This window comes from Sturnira hondurensis, unplaced genomic scaffold (assembly GCF_014824575.4).
Source record: "Sturnira hondurensis isolate 20B ecotype Veracruz unplaced genomic scaffold, ASM1482457v3 Scaffold0017436, whole genome shotgun sequence".
NCBI classification, from domain to species: domain Eukaryota; kingdom Metazoa; phylum Chordata; class Mammalia; order Chiroptera; family Phyllostomidae; genus Sturnira; species Sturnira hondurensis.
The window spans coordinates 17622777-17637788 of NW_028090067.1; positions in this window are offsets into that span (position 1 = coordinate 17622777).

Here is a 15012-nt window from a genome sequence, read left to right on the forward strand (position 1 = left end):
TTATAGGCGCTAAAACATAAAGGTTTTTCCTTCAAAATATTTTATTACTTATAAAATGTAATGAGGTTAATTAATAGTGGCACATGAGTAATATAAAAACCTAAAATGGCAACAATATATTTTGTCATAATTTTGTTTATATAATTTATTAATATGATATCTTATTTTAAAGATTTTATTGATCCATTTTTAGAGAGAGCAGAAAGGAGGGAGGGAGGGAGAAAAGCATCGAAGTGCAAGAGAGACATGGATTGGTTGGCTCTTCCATGCCCTGGGGGCCTGGCCTGCAACCCGGCATGTGCCCCGACCGGGAATCAAACCAGTGACCTTTTGGTTCACAGGATGACACCCAACCCATTGAGCCACACGAGTCAGGGCTATTAATATGATACCTACTTGATCATTAGATTTTCTTGCAAATTCATTTATTTGGTCATCCAAATGTGTACTTTTGCCAACTTCGTTTCAGCTGACATATAAGCATACCTCACTTTGCTTTAGTGAGCTTCCCAGATGTGATTTTTTACAAACTGGAGGCAAGGCCCTCCCCCAGCAAAAAGATGATGACTCGCCTTGTTGCGATGGTCACTTTATTACAGAGCTCTGGACCCAAAGCCACCCCAAAGCTCGGCCGTTATTCAAGCTCCGACTGGACGCCCTGGTTTGTAAATAATGTGCTCACGGTTCACTGCGTGAATGCTGGCAGTCCCTGCCCCAGACCTGGGCTGCAGCACTTACATTTGTGTAGCTGCCGCACCACCAGCTCACCTCGGCCTTGGTGGACCGCAGCCCATCTTCTGCTGCTGCCAGTCTGGGCACAGATCCTGGCCCGGCTGCCCCCTGGCAGCCCCACAGTGTCCCAGACTGCCTGGCCATGTGGGTGCACGCCAGGTGGCCAGGCCAACTGCTCAGCACCCGTGGAACCCACTGCTCCGCCGTGCTCGCTGGCAGGAGCCTGCTTGCTGCCACCTGGTGTATCTTCTCTGCTCACACACATGCTTCATTGCTGAATTGGACTTCTCTTACAAAATACAAGTTCAAAGACGAAATATTAAGAATTTCAAGATGGCAAAGGTAGAAAGATTTAGACCCTGAACTGAGTCTATTCTGAGAGCAGCGCCCTGTGCAGCTGCGCAGGTCACACACCCCTGAGTTCAACCTGACCGAGAACACCACGGATTCCAGTCCCCTCTCTGCTTCCCTTTATCCTACTGTGAGTCTTTCTTTTCTTCTGCTTTTAGTGTCCTTGTCAATAGACAACTACACCTGGTTGTGGGCCTATAATATTGTGCTATAATAAGAAATACACATTTGGTCTTCATCCTGTCTCACTTCCTGGCACAGAACTCTTAAATCTTTGAAATGCCTACATGCTGGGGGTTAAGAGGAGCATCTTCTGTCATTTGGAACCAGGCCCTTTCAACTACACCTGTGTGCATTTTCGTGAGGTGCTTTTGGAGAGGCCCTAAAAATGGGAGGGAGGAGGGGTGGTTGCCAAGAGAACCAGCCTTGTGATTCCACGAGAGTCTGAACATCAGCCCTGCACCCTGGCCTCTGGAGAGGAGAGGGGGGCTGGCGATTGAGTTCAAGCACCAGTGGCCAGAGGTTCGATCAGTGATGCCTGTGTAATGAAGTCTCTACACAATCCTAACCACAGGGGCTCACGGAGCTGCCAGGGTGAACACATTGAGGTGCTGGGAGGGTGGTGCACCCAGAGATGGCAGGGAAGCTCCGCAGACCTTGCCCGATGCATTTCTTCCATCTGGCTGTTCCTGAGCCAAATCCTTTAAATATAAACAGGTACTAGTAAGGGAAGCACTTGCCTAAGTTCTGTGACCCATTCTAGCAAATCATGGAGCCTGGGAAGGGGGCATGGGAACCCCTGATCTACAGGTCACTAAGGACTCGGGATTAGCCTCTGAAGTGAGGACGCTCTGGTGGGCCTGAGCCCTTCCCTGTGCGACGTGGCCCTGACTCCAGGCAGACAGTGCTGGAAGAGGACTGAACCAGAGGACACCCAGCGGGGATCAGAGAATTGGCTGGTGTGGGAAACAACCCTGCACATTTGGTGTCAGATTTGGTGGTTTTTCTTCCAGGGCCAGAGCTCCACTGAGCACTTTGCTAGCATTTTCTACTGTATTTTACTTCTCTCAAAGCCTGCGATAGAGGCACTGAGCTGATCCCTCTGTACAGATGAGGGGTAGGGCCGGAGAGGCGCGGCACAGCCAGGGTCACCCTGGGCAGTGCCTGAAGACCCATAGGGCCTCTGCCTTCAAAGCTCACACTCTTAGCCACTCTGCTGTTATCAAATTATCTTTATACACTCCCGGCAACGCATATATCCTTAAAGCCGGCTTTGTGCAAACGCTCCCTGGCCCCGCATGTGTGGGGATCAACAAAGACTTCAGCTCTGGCTACCTATCCACCCTCCTCGGTGCTCACCCATCTCCATGTCTCCCCAAGCCTGTCCCTCTTAGATGTCCTAAAAACACTACTTCAAATATTTGAGACGGCTCTGACAAGACTCAACGTCCTTCGTCTCAAGCTTTTTCAAAAGTCTGCAGGCTTGTCAAAAGTGACATCCGCTGGGCGGTGGCCATGGCGACGCCCTCCCTGACAGCCGGGCAGGCGCCCAGGCCTAACCTTGCTGAGTCCATCTGGCCTCACGGCTTTAAATATTCACCGTGTGCTGACCCGTCCCAGCCACGTGTCCCAGCTGGGGTCACTTGCGCATCCAACTGCCTTCACACTGAGATATCTAGTTGTCGACTCTGATTTAACACGTACAAAGCTGAACCCCTCACCTCCCTCCCCCAAACTGCTCCTGCCAGCCTCCTCATCTCAGCAAATGGCAACTTCACCTTCCAAGTGCTCAGGACAAAATCCTTGGAGACACTGTGGCTAGTCTAGACCAGGCCACTGCCACCGTTCTCCTGGACCGCTGTAGCAGCTGCTCCAGTGACATCCGGCTCCCACCCTGGCCCCTGCAGTCCATCCTTGACACCAGCAGCCATGGTGTGGCTCAGTTGGTTGGGCAGTGGTTGTCCTACAAACCGAAAAGTAAGTGGTTTGATTCCCGATCAGGGTATGTGTCTAGGTTGTGGGTTCAATCCCCAGTCAGAGCACCTGCAAGGGGCAACGGATTGATGTTTCTTCCTCATGTCAGTGTTTACCTCCTTCCCTCCCCCTTCTATAGAATCAAGAAAATAAAACAATTTTATTACAAATTAACCCTGGCCTGTGTGACTCAGTGGATTGAGTGCTGGCCTGTGAACCAAAGGGTCGCTGGTTCGATTCCCAGTCAGGGCACAAGCCTGGGTTGTAGGCCAGGTCGCCAGTAGGGGATACACGAGAGGCAACCACACATTGACGTTTCTCTCCCTTTCTTTCTCCTTCCCTTCCCCTCTCTCTAAAAATAAGTAAATAAAATCTTTAAAAAATATTCAAGCATCCTCCAGATCTTGTTGACTCAGGTTCCTAAATATTTTTCAAACCATCCACTTCCCGCCGTGGCTTCAGCCACTGCCTCAGTTCTGCCCCTCCATAACAGATGTCTAGAATACATACAATAATACACCGAGTTTTCAGATCTGAATTTTTCAGAGTCCTCTCTATCTGCACCCCACTCTGTTGATCCCCAAGACCTCCCAGCCCAGGCGCATGCCAGCGCCCCTCCTCCAGTGCTCCTTCCTTGGTAACTTGGCCACCATCCCCCTGGCTGCCCGAGCCATGCACCTGAAGTCACCCTCGGCTCCTCTCTCTCCCACTTCCCACCCACTGCCCTCTTCTCTCTTCTCTGCCAGTCTTTCTCTTTACCTACCTGGGTATTTCTGAAAACTGCCCACTTGCTTGCATCCTCATATCCTCATGGCCACAGCCCTAGGCGCGGCCACCACCCACTGTATCTGGGTATCTCAACAACCTCCCATTACTGGGCTCTCTGCCTGCTTCCCAGCTCTGGGTGATCTTCCTAAAACTAGTAAGTATGACCGCATGACTCTCCCACTTCACTGAATCTCTGCCCCTTCCTGGGCACTCGCACGCTCCCTGATGTGTTATCCCCAGCATCCGGCCACACTCAACTTCCACCATTGCCCACACTACTCTTCCCCCACCGCCATTCCCACTGGACATGCGCACTGTGATCAAGCTCTTCCCTTGGCTTAGGATACCCTCTCTCCCTTTTCTGCCTGTCCAATTCCTCCCCGTCCTTAGACCCAGCTTCAAGGTCACCTCCCCTGTGAAGTCTTCCCTGACCTCCTCCCCCACTTCCCCAACAGAGTAATTACCACCTTATTGTGGGGGCAGGCTCATTCAGCAAGGTCACATTGGCTGAAGTGCTAACAGGCCCAACAGCAGTTTGGGGACCCAACGGTGAGGCCTTAGTAAGCACCTTCTGTGTATCTGGATCTGTTCCCAGAATCCTGAGATCAGATCAAATGGTAGAAGCATAACGGCAGAGGGGCAGCAAATGGGTCTGGAAGAGAGAAAGAGAAGGGAAGAGAACCGACATTGTCTGGAGCGGATTCTGTGTCCCCGTGCTAAAGGCTTTGAGAATACTACCTCATCTAATCATCAGAGCGTCCCTGGGAGCTAGGGATTTAAAAAACAAAGGAACTGGTGTGTACGATTTACAAAACTAATAAAGGTAGCATTTCAACACATGGAGGAAAGAAGGGATTATTCAATAAAAGACGTTAATACGAAACTGGCCCTGTGTATGGAAACAGTGGAGTTGGGTCCCTTGCAGCGCATTAGAACGCCACATGGAGTAAACACACCCACTAGTGAATGTTTACACGAATCTGGGGTCAGAAAGGTCTTTCTCTGCTTAACACAGAAAACAGAGACCATGGTGGGAAATACTGAGAAATTTGTCTGCATAAAAACAGAAATGTGTAGCATGTCAAAAATACATGAAAAAAGTTAAAAGAAAGTGGAAAAACTGGTAAAAATATTTCCCACGTGTGAGCAGACAGAAAGAGAGGTTCCCAACCTAAACAGACAATTTGCAGAGGAAGAAAGTTCAATTTTCCTAGTAGCCCTAAAAATACCAAAAATCAAACTGAGGTACCATTTTTCATTGGCCAAATTATCAGACATTCATTTTAATAAAATGGCAGTGTCAGGGAAGCCATGGGAGAACGTATCTTAAAACTGCTGCCCTGGCTGGTGTAGCTCAGTGGATTGAGCATGGGCCTGTAAACCAAACAACCACGGTTCGATTCCCAGTCAGGGCACATGCCTGGGTTGCAGGCCAGTTCCCAGTGGGGGGTGCATGAGAGGCAACCATACATTGTTATTTCTCTCCCTTTCCTCCCCCTCTAAAGATAAATAAAATCTTTTAAACATTTTTTTTAAAAAGAAAAGAGACTCTGGGGAGAAGACCTTCCCTTCCTTCTAGATTGTTCTGGAAGGACCACTGCTGTTGGCCAGGCAGCTGTGAAGGAAGAGCCTCCGGTTGCTCTGGGGGAAGCCCAAAGCCGGCTGCTCTGGACTGAGATGTTGCGTGTTCCATTCAGTTATATAAATGGGGTCTGTGAGTTAAAGAACTTTCTTCCTCTCATCTGGACTTTGGACCGCTCTACGCAGGGAAATTGAGTGCTCATGTGCACGTGTGCGTGTGTGCGTGTGTGTGTGTGTGTGTGTTGGTTCCACCATGTGCAAACGGGGGTGGCTGAAGGAGGCAGGCCACTGGAGGGAGGCTGCCCAGGTTTAACAAAGAGCCACTGGCGTGGGCCATTGGGCTGCAGGCGGTGGAGCCAGCCTGACCTTGGGACACACAGCCATGCCTGTGTGATGATCTGGCCTGAACAGGCTCCAGGAAGGGGGCGGGGTTCCCCCAAGGAAGGGCAAGGTTCCTCCTGCCCTGGGCAGGGAGGGGCTATGGAGGTCTGCACTCTGGGCGATAGGGACCCAGTCAAGGGCATTCTCACTGGGGAAGGCCAGCCAATCCCTGCTCTGAGGCTAAGGGGGACTGGGAAGTGAGCCGCCAGTGCGGCCCAGTGGAGAATCTCAGACTGTGGACTCAGACTCGGGGTGGTAGCAGCGCCCTCCAGTCTAAATCTACCCTCTGTTCTGCCCAAACCTGTGTACTGCTTTCCCGGGCTGGTGGTAGTTGTGTTTCAGGGAATTCGGGGAGGGTGTGGAGCTCAGAGACGCCATCCTGGGAGCTGAAGCCTGGAGATGTCACCAGATGGCAGGATGTGACTCATTTCTGGGGAGCAGGGCAGTTCTCCAGAGGGAGGGAGGTAGCTGGAATGACGAGCGGCAGCCTGGTCAGAACAAGGAACAGGCAACATTGCTTGGAAGTCGCTTGATGAAGGCTTGGTCTCATAGGCTGACACACAAGCTGTGTTCGTGTCAGATTAAAGAATGAGCAGAGTGGCCCAGGAGATGGAGAATTTGTGGACTCCTGGTACAGGTGGGAGGTAGAAAGCACACCGATTCAGACACTGGGTGAGCAGAAATTGCAACTTCAAACTGGACGACAACTTGCCAACTGCTAACAAAACTCTTAAAAATGTGCGTACTCTATGACCTGATAAAAGCATCTTTAATAGCCCTGGCTGGTGTGGCTCAGTGGGTTGCGTGCCAGCCTGCAAATCAAAGGGTCACTGGTTCAAATCCCAATCTAGGGCACATGCCTGGGTTTCAGGGCAGGTCCCCAGTAGGGGGCACTTGAGAGGCAACCACACATTGATGTTTCTCTCCCTCTCTTTCTCCTTCCCTTCTCCTCTCTCTAAAAATAAATCAAATCTTTTTTTTAAGTATTGGTAAGAGTATATCCTAAGGTGGAAGGAAGGTTACTGGATAACAAGGATCTGTGAACCTGGATGGGGAACAAAAACATTACAGCTCTTTCCAGGGACCGCTACATGGAATGTAGCACTGCCTTCACTCACCGAACGCAGGCAACACCCCCTGTAGGAAGAGCAGTGCCTGGGGCGTGGCGGAGACCTGGAGCCCTGGTCACCACTTCACAGTTCTGTCCTACGGGCCCCACTACCGAGACCTTGCTATTAAATGCGTGAAAAAGAAACTCATCTGCAACTATAGCCCTTTTTTTGTTTGTTTGTTCCAAAACAGACTTCATTTTTTAGACCTGTTTTAGGTTTGCATAAAAATTGAGCAGGAAAAACAAATAGTTCCCATTAATTCCTGTCTCCCTGCCCCGAGAGCTTACCCTGTTTATTAACAGGCTGCATTATTAGTGGCATACATTCATTCCCATTGATAAACCAATAACGATACATTATTATTATTAACCAAAGTCCAGAATTCACACCAAGGTTCACTCTTTACGTTTCCAGTCCCCTGGGCTTTGACAAATGCATGTCACGTACCCAATGTCACAGTATCACACAACGTGCTTCCACTGCCCTGAAAATGCCCTGCACTCCACCTCCTTGTCACCTGCCCTGTCTCCCCGGACCCCTGGAGCCACGGATTTCTCACCGTCCCTAGTTCCACCGTTTCAGGAAGGTCATACTGTTGAAGTCAACCGGCATTTAGCCTTTTCAGGTTGTTTTCTTTTGCTAAGCAATATGCATCTAGGGTTCCTCTATGTCTTCGCACGGCTTGCTCACTCGTTTCTTCTTATCTCTGACAATGTTCCAAGGTCTAGCTGTGCCACAGCCGTTCGTCCACTCGCCTGCCGAAGGACATCTTGGCGGCTTCGGTCTCAGCAGCAATAAGCACAGATGCTATGCACATCTCTGTGCATGTTTTCGCGTGGATGTAACTTTCAGCTCATTCAGATAAATGCTAAGGAGCCCAGTGGTGTGTCAGATGGTCAGACTATGTTTAGTTTTTTAAGAAACCAGCAAACTGTCTTCCAAACTGGCTGCACCCTCCGGTGTTCCCACCAGCAACGAAGGGAAATCCCTGCCACTCCACATGGCTCCACATCCTCGCCAGCACCTGACAGTGTCAGTGTTTGGGATTTTAGCCACTGTGACAGGGGTGTGGTGGTGCTGTCTTGTTAAATTGGGAATTCCCTATGGACACAGGGTGTGGAGCATCTTTTCATACGCATCCGCTCTGCATTTAACCACAAGCTTGGGCGAAGCCTTCTGCTGGCAGACCCCCTCCCTCACTGTAGCAGTCGGCCTGGGCTGTGTAACACACTATTCCAAAATGAGGCAGCTTCGAAATGACAACTGCAGACCTGGGGTCGTTGTGGGGTTCAACTGACTGTGTCTGGGTGGGGCTGGGTGCTCCAGCCTCCAGGGGTGGGGCTGCTCTGCTCCCTCTTTGGACCACTGTAGCCCAATTTAAATATGCATTTCGAGGACTTGAACAGACATTTCACCAAGGAGGACATACAGAGGATCCAGAGATACATGAAAAGATGCTCGATATCACTAGCTATCAGAGAGATGCAAATCAAAACCACAATGAGATACCACTTAACACCAGTCAGAATGGCTACTATGAACAAAGAAACAAACAACAGGTGTTGGAGAGGTTGTGGGGAAAAGGGGACTCTAGTTCACTGTTGGTAGGATTGCAGACTGGTACAACCACTATGGAAAGCAGTATGGAATTTTCTAAGAAAACTAAAAATGGACGTGCCTTTTGACCCAGCAATTCCACTATTAGGTATATCCTAAGAACCCTGAAACGCCAATCCAAAAGAACCTATGCACCCCGATGTTCATAGCAGCACAATTTACAATAGCCAAGAGTTGGAAGCAACCTAAATGCCCATCGGTCGATGACTGGATCAAAAAACTATGGTACATTTACACAATGGAATTCTATGCTGCAGAAAGGAAGAAGGAACTACTACCCTTTGCAACATCATGGATGGAACTGGAAAGCATTATGCTGAGCGAAATAAGCCAGGCAGTGAAAGACAAATACCATATGAGATCACCTTTAACAGGAATCTAAACAACAAAACAAACAAGCAAGCAAAATATGACCAATGACACTCAAATACAGAACGTGCTGACAGGGTCTAGAGGGGAGAGTAGAGAGAATCATAGGGGAAAAGGGGAAGGACCCTCATGAACAAGTATAGAGGACACATGGACAATAACTGGGGTGGGGGGCAGAGATGGGAGGGAGGTGGGGAGCACTGGGGGGGCAGGGCTGGGAATACAAGCAAGAAAACTGTACTTGAACAAGAGTTAAATAAAAATAAAAAATAAATATGCATTTTGATAAGTGTGCTTCAATAGAACCGGTTTCTTTGGTAATTTTATGCACATTACTTTATACATTCAGCCTCATACCAGCACTCGTCACACTGCTCTGCCAGGGCCTGGCCTCTCGTGCGTGTGACCCCTTGGGCTGTGGGCTCCCTCAAGGCAGGGACTGTGTCTCTGTTTGTTTTTAATTTTTTATGATGAAAAATGTCAAATAGATGCGTAACAGGAGAGAAGAGCACCGAGAGGGCCCACACACCCGCCATCCCAGCTCACACAGCCTTCATCCCATTGGCTCTCTCTCCCCCCTTCTGATTTGTTTCTTTGCTAAACGAGGGGATAGAGGAGGGGACAGCGAGTCGCTTCCCCCATGCATTGCATTGCGCTCCTCTCACTCAGTCAGTGGTGTGTGAAGTCATGAATCACTGTTTGTAGCAGCCCCAACTGGGAACAGGCGTGTTAGCTAACATCTCGAAGGGAGAGTGTAACCAGCCAACAATGTCATGTGGCCACAGTCACGTGGCCAAGTGCTTGGGACCAAGAGAAATCCAGAAAGGCCAAGAGCTGGGTCCAACGTGCTCTCCGTAGGCTCATTTTGCAACCAAGCCAAAAGACCTGCCTGGGTTCCTGGAGACAATGGAGGAGGCCAAAAAGGAAGGTGAGGATGAGGATGATGAGATGGTGAGCAAACGAGCTATTCTCCCTTCAGAATATTCTTCAATGTACTTGATGTCATCTCTCCTAGCTGGTCTCTACCAACCAGAGTTGCTGCAGCCGCTGGCTGTGAGGCCCCATGAAGGACTGATGGAGTCCGTGGGCTCCATGGGGGAGCCCCAGGGGCACAGAAAGCCTGCTGCAGACCTTCTGACAAGGGGTGGGCCTCCCTCCTCCCCAGCCCCTCAAGGGTCCCGGAAGGAGGCCGAGGAGCTGCACGGCTGTCCATCCTCCCTCCCGAGGTCTGGGGTCTGGGAAGTTCACTGTGGGACGGCAAGGAGTAATCTGATGTTCCGGCCATGTGTGCATGTTCTGACGCCTCAGGGCCCTTGTCTCCCCAGGCAGCCCACCGGCCTGGGCCCCTGTGAGCTTACTCAGGCTGCTTAAACAGTTTTCAGGTCAGTAGCTGTGGTATCTTTGCTCCTCTGGCAGAAGCCATCTTGGATCAAGTGCAAACCAGTGTGACCCACAGGCTCATCCTCGGGAAACAGAGTCCACTTCCCAGCTTGCCTCCCAGGCACACTGTCCTTAGAGGAGAGGGGGCTGGTCCACTGCAGTACCTTTGCAGGGCACTGGGAGCTTACACGTGGCCCTGCAAACAGGAGGTGCCAACTTAATGCTTATTCTTCCCAAGTGCCCTGCTGAGCCCAGTGTCTTCCTGATACCTTGAAAATGAAAACCTGAGAACTTTTGGAAGGAGGACCCACCATAGTGCACTGTTTGGGGAGTCAGGCGTGGAAAGGGGTGGGAGGGTCTGGAAGCCCTAAACTGCAGTCCCAGCTCCCCTCTAAGTCACTTGGGGACCTTGGGACTGCCCCAGTTACCTCATCTACCAAAGTGTGCACTCACCTGTGTCTCACTCTTCAACCAATTTGACACCACACATTTGCTGAGCGGCTTCCCTGGCCTGTGAAGAGAACCAGAGCTGACTGCCAGTTAGTTCCTGCCCTCGGGGAAGACACGGAAAACAATGCCCATGGGGTTTTTTTAAAACTTCATTTATTTTAGAGAGAGGGGAAGGGAGGGAAACATCCATGTGTGGCTGCCTCTTGTGCGCTCCCCACTGGGGACCCAGGTCACAACCCAGGCATGTGCCCTGAGCAGGAATTGAACCAGCAACCCCTCGGTTCACAGGCTGACACTCAATCCACTGAGCCACACCAGCCAGGGCCATAACTATGTTTTTAAACTATCAAAAATGACTGCGGATGTAGGCATCAAGAGAAATTTCTGGGAAGGGCTTATATTTTCTAAGAGCCTTGAAGATGGAGTAGAAATTTACCAGGTGGTCATGTGTGGGAACAGCAGGTGCAAGCCAGAGGCAGGTTGCCGGGTAAGGGGGGTTTTACCTACAACACAGAAAACACCTCTGACACCAAAGGTGCGGGTTGCCCTCAGCAAGCGGTTCTCCAGTTTGCTGCAGACACCAACTGGGTGCCCCGTAATCTAAACCATTTTCGCACTAACTGTTGGTGTGGGAATCAGGCCCTCCCGTGGGAGGGATAAAGCAATCTTGTCCCTGAGGGTGGACAGTGCTCCTGGAGATATTTCCTGTACTCCTAGAATTCACTCTCCTTGGTGGCAGTCCCCTGGAATGTGAGAATGAGTCTGTAAATGTTATAGTTTCTTGGCTAAGCAAGCGGACTTCTGCTCCCCAATTTATTAAGCTCAATATCCAATTCCCTTTGTTCCCTTCCTTCTTAACAATTAGCTAACTATCTACAGTAACATAAGTACCCAGGGTGAGTACAGACCCCACAGGTGAAGGGCAGATGCCTACCTCTTCAGACACCAGCTGCAAGTAGTGGATTCCCAGGTTACCCCCACTGTTCAATTTGGCTACAAATCAGGAGTTGCCACGGCCCCCTCCTCAGATTCCACACTGCGCTGTAAGAGTTCACAGGACCCAGGGAAACACTTCACTTGTTATTGCCAGTTTATTACCAGGGATACAGACAAACCACCAGATGAGGGTAACAGGGTCCTATCTGGTGGGCCCACAGCACACAGGAGCTCTGTGTCCAGAGGGTGTGGGTTGTGCCATGCCCCCCCTCCCCCCACCGCATGTGGATACATTCAACAATGTGGAAACTCTAAACCCCTTCATTGGGTTTTTATGGAGGTTCCATGACATAGGCATGATTGGTAATCACTGGCCCCCAGTGATTAACTGCTTCCCAGTTCCTCTCTTCTCCCCAGAGGTGGGAGTGGGGAGTGGAAAGTTCCAACCCTCTAGTCACACGGCTGATTCCTCTGGCAAACAGCCCCTTCCCCCCAACAACCTGAAGTCACCTAGGGGCTTTTGGCCACCAGTCACCTCATTAACCTAAACTGCAGGATGGTGAAAGGTGCTTGTTATGAAGAACAAACGCTGTTCCTATCATCTCCATGACTCGAGGAGGACAGTGAGTCAATTCTAGTCCAAATGCCTCCCCTTCACCCTTCTAAATCATCAGCTCTTGTCTTTTAAACTTTTCCTTTGGCATTTAAACAGGCTCCCAGCCTTGGAGAAAAAACCACTCCTCAATCCCACGGCGTTCCCTTCTTTCCCTCTTCCCAGTGCACTGGTGGGGAGGAACTGCCTGTTCTCAAGGTCTCCTCTGTGCCTCCATTTCCCAGCCATCCCCAACTCACTGAATCTGGATTTTGATCCTACCATTCTACCTCAATTGCTTGGGCGATTAGCTAGAGACAGCCACGTCTCATGGACTTTCTTCAGTTACCTTCTTTTAAAAAAAAGAAGATTTTATTTATTTATTTTTAGAGAGAGGGAAAAGGAGGGAGAAAGAGAAGGAAAGAAACATCGATGTGCAAGTACCTCTCATGCACCCCCTACTGGGGACCTGGCCAGCAACCCAGGCATGTGCCCTGACTGGGAATCGAACTGGCAACTCTGGTTCGCAGGCTGCACTCAATCCACTGAGCCACACGGGCCAGGGATCTTCTAACTGGACCTCTTGAAAGCACGTCACATTGTTGCCTACACCTTCCTTAGACACGCCTCATACTGGGTTCTATGCTGCCTCTGCTCTGCCTGCCTTTACATCTGCTCGTTCGCTGTCTCCTTGGCCAGTTTAGCCTCTGCTCAGACTCTCGTCCTCCCCACCTAAGGACTTACTGGACTTCTTTTCTTGCAAGTCTCAACGGTCCAAAGTCAAATCCAACATGTCCAAACTAAACTCATATCATTCTTTTCTCCCTCCCCTAAATTTAGCTTTTTTGCCCAAAATCTGATTCTTTTACATAACTCTTCCCATCACCACCCACAACCAATCCTTGTTCAAGCCTTGTCGGTTTCATCTTTTTAAAAAAATATATTGTAGAGAACTTCCACCAAGATGGAGGCGTAGGTGGAAACACTGTGTCTTCTCCCACAACCAAGTTTGAATACAACAAAGGTTTAGTAAACAAAGACGCAGCCAAAGAACAGAAAATTGAACTATGCGGAAGTCCGACAACAACCATTCAACCAGGACCAGTAAGAGGGGCGGAGCCAGCAGCGGAGCAGGGTCGGGCAGGAAAGATCCCCCAACCCAGGCACGCAGGCAGCCGGGGTAGCAGTGCGGACCCAGTGAGGGTGCGGGGCAGGCTGACCGCGGTTGCACATTCACACACACAGATAAGCCAGCAAAGGAGTGAGCAGTGAGATGGACTGCGCAGGCCCCAGCATCGAGAGGAGGCAGAGGGGACCGCCATTGATTTCCTTTGACCCCGCCCCCACGTACAGCGTCACAACCCAGCGACTGAGTTGCCCCGCCCTGGTGAACACCTAGGGCTCCACTCCTCATAGGTAACAGGCATGAACAGTCCAAAATGTGGCTCAAGAAGAACTCAAAGCCCCAGAGCCGCTAAATCTAAGCGACCGAGAAATAGCGAACCTCTCAGATGCACAGTTCAAAACACTGGTGATCAGGATGCTCACAGAACCGGTTGATTATAGTCACAAATTAGAGAAACATATGAAGGCTAAACTAATTGAAATGAAGGGAGATGCACAGGAAACCAATAGTGATGGAAAGGAAACTGGGACTCAAATCAATGGAATGGACCAGAAGGAAGAACAAAACATCCCACCAGAAAGGAATGAAGAAATGAGAATTCAAAAAAATGAGGAGAGGCTTAGGAACCTCCAGGACATCTTTAAACGTTCCAACATCCGGATTATAGGGGTACCAGAAGGGGGAAAGAAACAGCCACGAGTGGAAAACTTATTTGAACAAATAATAAAGGAGAACTTCCCCAGTCTGGCAAAGGAAATAGACTTCCAGGAAATCCAGGAAGCTCAGAGAGTCCCAAAGAAGTTGGACCCAAGAAGGAACACACCAAGGCACATCATAATTACATTAGCCAAGACTAAAATGAAGGAGAGAATCCTAGAAGCAGCAAGAGATAAGGGGACAGTCACCTACAAAGGAGTACCCATCAGACTGTCAGCAGATTTCTCAAAAGAGACCTTACAGGCAAGAAGGGGCTGGAAAGAAGTATTCCAAGTCATGAAATCCAAAGACCTACAGCCAAGATTGCTCTATCCAGCAAAGTTTTCATTGAGAATGGAAGGACAGATAAAGTGCTTCTCAGATAAGGTCAAGTTCAAGGAGTTCATCATCACCAAGCCCTTATTATATGAAATGTTAAAGGGACTTGTATAAGAAAAAGAAGATGAAAAATATGAACAGCGAAAGGACAGCAAACTCACAGTTATCAACAACCACACCTAAAACAAAAGCAAACTACGAGGACAGCTAGATCAGGAGTGGAACCATAGAAATGAAGAACACATAGAGGGTTAGAAACAGGGGAGTGGGAGGAGGAGAAGGGGGGAGAAGGTACAGAAAATAGCATAGATGGTAGGTAGAAAATAGATAGGGGGGAGGGCAAGAATAGTAGGGGAAAATATAGAATCTAAAGAACTTGAGACATGTGGTTATAAACTAAGGGGGGAGAATGGTGGGGGAGGGGTGTGCAGGGTGGAGGAGAATGAAGGGGGGAATAGAACAACTGTAGTGGTATAATCAATAAAATGTATTTAAAATATATATATATTTTATTGATTATGCCACTACAGTTGTCCCATTTCCCCCCTTCATTCCCCTCCTCCCTGCACACCCCTCCCCCACTCCCCCCCTTTAGTTCATGTCTAAGA